Here is an 8385-nt window from a genome sequence, read left to right on the forward strand (position 1 = left end):
TGATTCTCGCATCTAAGTAGTAGCGTTCCATTCATGAGATCATATCTAAACATGCTGAATAACTCCAGAAAATTGCCCTCTTTGTTATACATGTATGTGAGTGTTCGTTTTCATGTTTACATCAATCTTCTCACATATAACTAGTGTAGGGTGTGTAGTCAGAAAATGTGTGTGAAAATAGAGAATATCTTGTAAGGAATTAAGTAAATTCTCTAAGGCATGTTATTACATTCAAAACATCGTTTTAATTGGTTAAATGTGAACTAGTAAGTGGTGACTGTGATTAAGTATGTGCTCAAGTGTTAAGTTGACTAAAATCTATGGGAATGATGATTTTTAACTTGTCATGTGCGTTGGAAATCCCTGAGGCAAACGTTGGAAGGTTTAGGTTGTGTTTTGTTTTCTTTATTTTGCTCAAGGACTAGCAAAAGCTAAGTGTGGGGGTATTTGATAAGCTCATATTTATATATATTTTACATAAAATTCACTTGTCTTTTCTTAGTTAGTTCCTTATATTTTTGAGCTATTTACTATGTTTTTGTGTTTTGTGTGATTTATCAACCAAAGAAAAGAAAAGTAGCACAAGTGAGATATTAAGTAACAAATTCGTCAAAACTGCTTGTGCAGATTAGCTGACTTTGGAAGCATGTTACGAACAGCTCCGAATGAATGAGAAAAATATCCTTACATGCTTGGAAAGCTACGGGTGTCTATTTTCTGGAAAAATTCACGGATTGTTAATATCAGTTTTCTAGAAGAAGTTATGGGCATTGTAACATTGAAAGGTTCAGAAAAGGGCTAAGCAGATTTGGCTAATAAAATGAGAAAGTAAAGGCACTTGTTTGGTGTTTTGCTTTGTCATCAACACTCAGCAGCAAATGGGGTTATGATTGCACTCATTTGGCTTTGGAGCAAGTGGAAATGCACAGCTAGAAATAGAAGGCATGGAACATGCAAAAGAGAAACATGGACAGTTACACACATGCAAACTGCACAGCATGGAGGGCATGGCATGGGCGGAAAATGGGTGGATTGTTGGCTGAAATAATGAAGAACATGTGTGTGCAAATGCAAAGGGAAAACACACACACATGGGCAAAGGAAACACACACACATGAGCAAAGGAAAGACACACACATGGGCAGAAAATGGATTGATTTGTAGCTGAAATGATGAAGAACATGTGTGTAAATGTAAAGGAGAAACATGGTAGAAACGGTGTTTGTTTTGTGGCTGAAATGATGGAGGTCATGTGTGTGCAAATGTAGGGAAACATGGACATCACACACCCATACAAACTGCACATGCAAGGAATTGAAGTGGTCCTCTCCTTAGCCTATAAATACATCCACCATTCCCCTTCCTAAGAACAATCTTGATCCATCAAAAAAGAGTGACATTCACAAACACAAATACCATCTTCATCCATTCATTCCCACATATCCATACACATCCTAGACATTTGTGCTACAACAAGGTGGTGAAAACAAAGGTCCTTGGCGTTTCAAGCTTGGAAGATTGGAGCGTTTTAGGTGTACTTCATTCTTGCTTTTAATGTCTACTTTGTTATTTTCTGATTTTGTTGCAACTATGAGTGGCTAAACCCCTATTTAGTTAGGAGGAATTTCAAAACCATGACTATATTTGCAATATGAATTGATTACTTTCAGTTGTGATTTCATAAATTGTGAATGTAATTTACTTAACTATTTGATTCAAAACTTATTCTTGTATGTTAATTGAGGGTTGTCACTTAGTTGGCATGCATGAATTTGATGCTAGAATATAAGGGAGTTTCACCTAAACGTTATGAACTTATATTCACAAGTAGTGAAGGTTGCTAGTCACAATCGCGTTAAGTAAATTCTTGGCATAAGTTTCATGCAATTCATAGTTACAAGTGCATCGTCAATGCTTATGATTTTTATAGAACTTAATGATCTTTGCTCGTACCTCTATTATGCAATTCATGTAGAGAACTTGTGAGGAATAATTGGGGTTGTCACATGCAATCATCCAATTAAATGAAAATAGGAAAATCTGAAGGTTAATTAGTGCAAGTCACGGTTAATCTGGGGCATTGAGATTTATGGTTTATCGAAAGAACAACTGAACATCGATTTGTATGCAAGTGTGTCATGTGTGGAGAAGAACCTCCTAGCTAGCCTTCCATCCATTCAATTTACTCAAATTCGTGCAGATTTCATTAGTTCTTTAATTTACTTGTTTTGTTTTCAAATTCATCAAAACCAAAACTCCATTTACCTTGTTGAGTCATATTAGTTAGAAATTGATTTATTTTGTGCTTTTAAGTATTTCAAACCAAGTTGAAACCAAAATTCGTCCAAAAGAGTGTTTAGAGTCCAAATCTGCCCAGTTTGTGTTTTTAGGCAGATTTGAGTGTTTTTAGCTTGTTTTGAGTTCTTTGAGTTTGTTTTGAATTCTTTGAGTCTAGTTTAGTGTTTTTAACTTTGTTTATATATATTTTAAGTCAGTTTAGAGGTTATTAGCAAGCCCTTCTAATCCCCGGTTTAGAACGATCCCTACTTGCATTTATACTACAATTTGACAACAAGAGGGTTTAATTTGTGTGTTAAGAAAATTTTCGCATCAATTATAGAAAGATCAATGCGGGTACTAGAAAAGATCATTTTCCATTGCCATTCACTGATCAAATGTTTGAAAGATTGGTTGGTCGTGCTTTCTATTGTTTCTTGGATGGCTATTCAGGGTACAACCAAATTCCAGTTGCACCGGAGGACCAAGAGAAGACAACCTTTACTTGTCCTTTTGGTACTTTCACATACCGAAGAATGCCTTTTGATTTGTGCAACGCGCCTGCCACGTTTCAGTGATGCATGATGAGCATATTTATTGGGTTAGTTGAACATGTCGTTGAGGTATTTATGGATGACTTTTCTATTTTTAGGGATTCTTTTGACCAATGTTTGCAGAATTTATCTCTAGTTCTTGAAAGGTGTATTACGACCAACCTGGTTTTAAATTGGGAAAAGTGTCATTTCATGGTTAAACAAGGAATTGTCCTAGGACAGTTGATTTCTAACAGGGGTATTGAGGTTGATAAGGCTAAAATTGAAGCAATTGAAAAGTTGCCACCCCCGACAACTGTTAAGAGTGTTCAATCTTTTCTTGGCCATGTCAGGTTTTATAGACGGTTCATCAAGGATTTCTCCAAGATTAGCCGACCATTGTGTAATTTATTGGCTAAGGATGCTCCTTTTGTTTTTTATGAGGCTTGTTTGGAGGCCTTCAAGAAGTTAAAGACACTCCTCACCACAGCACCCATTATTGCAGCCCCTAATTGGAGCTTACCTTTTGAATTGATGTGTGACGTGTCAGATTATACAGTGACCATTCACCTTGAATGTGTTGCCTTGAGCCTTATTAGTTATTTCAACTACCCGATAAGAAAAGATTTTAGTAACCAGATATGGCCTTGTCCAGCGAGATTTTAATTTCCCTGGAAACAGCTTTAGACGTGAACTGAATAGCAAAACCTTTTGCCCTGGCTAAAATTCTTTCCGTAAAATTTGACTATCATGAAATGCCTTAGTTTTTTCTTTGTAAATGCGAGAATTTTCATTAGCACCCTGACGAATTTCCTCCTGCTCATTGAGCTGCAATTTACGTTGTTCCCCAGCTGAGTCATACGAAAAATTTAACTCTTTAATTGCCCAGTAAGCCTTATGTTCAAGCTCTATAGGTAGATGACAAGCTTTCCCATAAATGAGTCGAAATGGTGACATCCCAATAGGAGTCTTATAAATTGTTCTGTAGGCCCACAATGCATCATTTAATTTTAAACTCCAATCTTTACGTGATGAACCAACTGTTTTCTCCAAAATGCGTTTTAATTCTCTGTTTGAAACTTCCACTTGACCAAATGTCTGTGGATGATAAGGTGTAGCCACACGATGATTAATCCCATATTTTGCCAACAAATTAGCAAATGGTTTATTAATAAAATGCTTCCCCCCATCACTAAGAATAACATGTGGAATTCCAAAACGCAGAAATATAACCCCTTGGAGGAACTTCAGGACCACTGATCCTTGATTAGTTGGTGCTGCAATGGCCTCAACCCACTTAGAAACATATTCCACAGCAACTAAAATATAGTGGTTCCCATGAGAAGATGGAGATGGTCCCATGAAATCAATACCCCAAACATCAAATAATTCAACAATTAAAATACTTTGTTGGGGCATCTCGTTCCTTTTGGACTGGTTGCCGACTCTTTGACACCTATCACAAGCCTTGCACCAATTTTGTGCATCTTTAAAAAGTGTAAGCCAAAATAACCCACTCTGCAAAATCTTCTCTGTTGTCTTTTTCTGCCCAAAATGTCCCCCACATGCAAAATGATAAGCAAACTTTATAACACTTTCCTGTTCTGCTTCAGGAATACACCTACGAATAATCTGGTCTGGGCAATACTTATATAGATATGGCTTATCCCAGAAATAATGCTTTACATCAGATAAAAACTCCTTTTTCTGCTGAAATGTTAAATCTGGATGCACTACACCTTTGACCAAGTAATTAACAATATCAGCAAACCAAGGTGTTCTGATTTGGACTGCAAATAGTTGTTCATCTAGAAAACTCTCACTCAATGGTAGGGAATCCTCTTCGGAAGCTGTGGGAATAATTAGTCTAGATAAATGGTCAGCCACCACATTTTCACTACCTTTTTTATCTCTAATTTCTAAGTCAAATTCTTTCAATAAAAGAATCCAACGAATCAATTGAGGCTTAGCATCTTTTTTAGACAACAAATATTTCAAAGTTGCATGATCTATATAGACAATCACTTTAGCCCCAACTAAATATGAACGAAAATTTTCCAATGCAAAAACTACTGCCAACAATTCTTTCTCTGTGGTTGCATAGTTGAGTTGTGCATCATTAAGGGTTCGACTAGCATAATAAATAACTTGGGGAAGCTTATCTTTCCGCTGTCCAAGAACTGATTCCACTGCATAATCTGACGCGTCACACATCAATTCAAAAGGTAAGCTCCAATTAGGGGCTGCAATAATGGGTGTTGTGGTGAGGAGTGTCTTTAACTTCTTGAAGGCTTCCAAACAAGCCTCATCAAAAACAAAATGAGCATCCTTAGCCAATAAATTACACAATGGTCGGCTAATCTTGGAGAAATCCTTGATTAACCATCTATAAAACCCGACATGGCCAAGAAAAGATCGAACACTCTTAACAGTTGTCAGGGGTGGCAACTTTTCAATTGCTTCAATTTTAGCCTTATCAACCTTAATACCCCTGTTAGAAATCAAGTGTCTTAGGACAATTCCCTGTTTAACCATGAAATGACACTTTTCCCAATTTAAAACCAGGTTGGTCTTAATGCACCTTTCAAGAACTAGAGATAATGGTCTTAATGCACCTTTCAAGAACTAGAGATAAATTCTGCAAACATTGGTCAAAAGAATCCCCAAAAACAAAAAAGTCATCCATAAATACCTCAACGACATGTTCACCTAACCCGGTAAATATGCTCATCATGCATCGCTGAAACGTGGCAGGCGCGTTGCACAAACCAAAAGGCATTCTTCGGTATGCGAAAGTACCAAAAAGACAAGTAAAGGTTGTCTTCTCTTGGTCCTCCGGTGCAACTGGAATTTGGTTATACCCTGAATAGCCATCCAAGAAACAAGAAAGCACGACCAGCCAATCTTTCCAACATTTGATCAGTGAATGGCAATGGAAAATGATCTTTTCTAGTACCCACATTGATCTTTCTATAATCAACACACATATGCCACCCAGTAGTCAAACGTGTAGGCACAAGTTCATTATTGTCATTCTTCACAACTGTAATACCAGACCGCTTTGGCACCACTTGAGTTGGACTAATCCACTTACTATCTGAAATAGGGTAGATCATCCCAGCATCTAAAAGCTTTATAACTTCATTACAAACAACTTCTTTCATAATTGGATTCAATCGACGTTGAGCGTCAATGGCAAGCTTTACTCCATCCTCCATTAAAATTTTGTGCATACAAATTGTAGGGTTGATCATTTTAATGTCAGCTGTAGTCCAACCAATTGCATCTTGATAGCTCCTTAAAATGCGTAACAATTTATCTTCTTCTGTTGATGATAAATCAGCAGCAATAATAACTAGCAGCGAAGAATCTGCACCCAAATAAGCATATTTCAAGTGTTCTTGAAGCACTTTTAACTCCAATTTAGGTGGCTGTACCTTGGAAGGCTACAACAGTTTTTTGGGTTCCCCTAAACTCTCAAAAACGTGCCTCCAACGGGGGGGTTGAAAAGGAACACTTTCCAAAGCTGAAACATACTCAAACACCTCTTCATCTTCTGTATTTTTATTCTTAAACCCATGCAACATATTTAACAATGGATCAGATGTCAAACGTGGCATAATTTCAACATGTAATACGCTGTCAAGCACATCAACACGCATACAATCTTGAACATCACTTGGCCTTTTAGTTGCTTCAAATAAACTGAACACAACAGATTGATCTTGCACTCGAAGTGTAAGTGTTCCAGCCTCTACATCAATTAACGTTCGAGCAGTTACCATGAAAGGACGTCCCAAAATAATTGGTGTTTGCATATCTTCATCCATATCTAAAATCACAAAATCTGCAGGAAGATAGAGATTATCCACTTTAATAATTAGATCTTCAATAATTCCCCTAGGATAAGCAACTGAACGGTCCGCTAGTTGTAGAATTATTGATGTAGGCTTGATTTCTCCTTGTCCTAGTCTCTGAAAAACAGAAAAAGGCATTAAATTAATACTAGCACCTAAATCTATTAAAGCACGGTTAAAATTAGAATTTCCAATTGTGCATGAAATTGTAAAACTCCCTGGATCTTGTTTCTTTGGGGGAAACTTGTGTAGTAGAACAGCGCTGCATTGTTCTGTAAGAATCAATTTCTGAAAATCCTCAAGCTTCTTTTTCTTTGTGCAAACATCTTTCAAAAACTTGGCACAAGAGGGAATATTCTTGATGGCATCAATTAACGGTAGATTAATCTAAACCTTAGACAAGGTCTTCATAAAATCTGTCAATTGTTGATCTTTAACTTTAAACTTCAACTGTTCAGAATAAGGCATAGGTGGCACATATACACGATCCGCAACAATATCCGCACCATTTTCGTAATTGTTCAATGGCTGTTTAGAATCTTTCAAATTGGCAGATTTTTCAACAATTCCTGAATCTGTTTTTGGCTATGAAGCCACCTGCGAATTTTGAACACCATTTTCAACTCTATTAGCAAAACTTTTGCCAGAACGCAAAACTCTAACTGCCTTGCAATCTGCACCTCCCTTTGGATTTGGTTCGGTTTGGCTGGGAAATGTACCCGAAGCCCTTTCTGAAACCTGCAAAGCAATCTGCCCCATTTGTTTTTCCATGTTTTTCACTGCTGCCTGTAGATTTTGGATTTCTTGAGTGGTCGTATTCGCTAATTTTTCAATTGCAACCTCCCAAGCAGTCTTAGGTGCAGCAGGTTATTGTACCTGCTGTTGAAATTGAGACCTAGAGTGTTGATCTTTGTCCCACTTTAAATTAGGATGATCTCTCCAACCTGGGTTGTAGAAATTTGAATATGGGTCATATCTGGGATGCTGGAAATTGTTAAATGCATTAACCTGCTCTGCTGTAAAATCTGGACAAACATCTCTATGTGGGCAGCTCATAAAACCATGAGTTATCATGTTACAAATGCTGCAGGCAGCTTGTAAGGGCTGTTGTACAGCAACCTGTGAACCTGGTATTCTTTGTAATAACATGTCAAATTTTGCATCAAATCTTTCAACAGACCTAGATTGTGGTTGCTCAACTGCCCACTGTTGTGTATCTGCTGCCATTTTTTCAAATAACAAACAAGCCTCTTGTGCATTTTTATCTTTGTACGAACCTCCGCATGAAACGTTGACAAGAGTTTTTGTAGTCATATTTAACCCTCTGAAAAATATATGCATTTGATCAGTAGTGTTAATACCCGAATGTGGATATTTTCTAATCAACTCTTCGAACCGCTCCCACACATCATGAAACTCCTCATTTGGCTTTTGGGCAAAAGATAAAATCTGAGTTCTTATGTCAAGAGTCTTTGAAGCAGGATAATACTTGTTTAAAAAAATTTCACTAAGTTAGGCCCAAGTACTAATGCTACCAGATGGGAGTGTGAGGAGCCATCTTCTTGCTTGATCCTTTAGAGTGTATGGAAACAAACGCAACTTAATAGATTCGGCTGAGAATCCCCTCACCAAAATATTTTTGCATCCCATTAAAAATTTGGCAATATGCATGTTTGGATCGTCAGATGATAACCCATGAAATGTAGGTTGAATACTCA

General features: G+C 37.2%; 1 non-coding gene across 1 annotated transcript; it reads left to right on the forward strand.

Annotated features, from left to right (window-relative positions):
• The first annotated feature begins 8026 nt into the window (after nt 1–8026).
• LOC126633635 (small nucleolar RNA R71) lies at nt 8027–8131 on the forward strand. Its single transcript, XR_007627117.1, has one exon. It is a non-coding gene; the product is annotated as a small nucleolar RNA R71 (small nucleolar RNA).
• The last annotated feature ends 254 nt before the right edge of the window (nt 8132–8385 follow it).

The sequence above is a fragment of the Malus sylvestris genome, chromosome 8, assembly GCF_916048215.2.
Source record: "Malus sylvestris chromosome 8, drMalSylv7.2, whole genome shotgun sequence".
Lineage (NCBI taxonomy): Eukaryota > Viridiplantae > Streptophyta > Magnoliopsida > Rosales > Rosaceae > Malus > Malus sylvestris.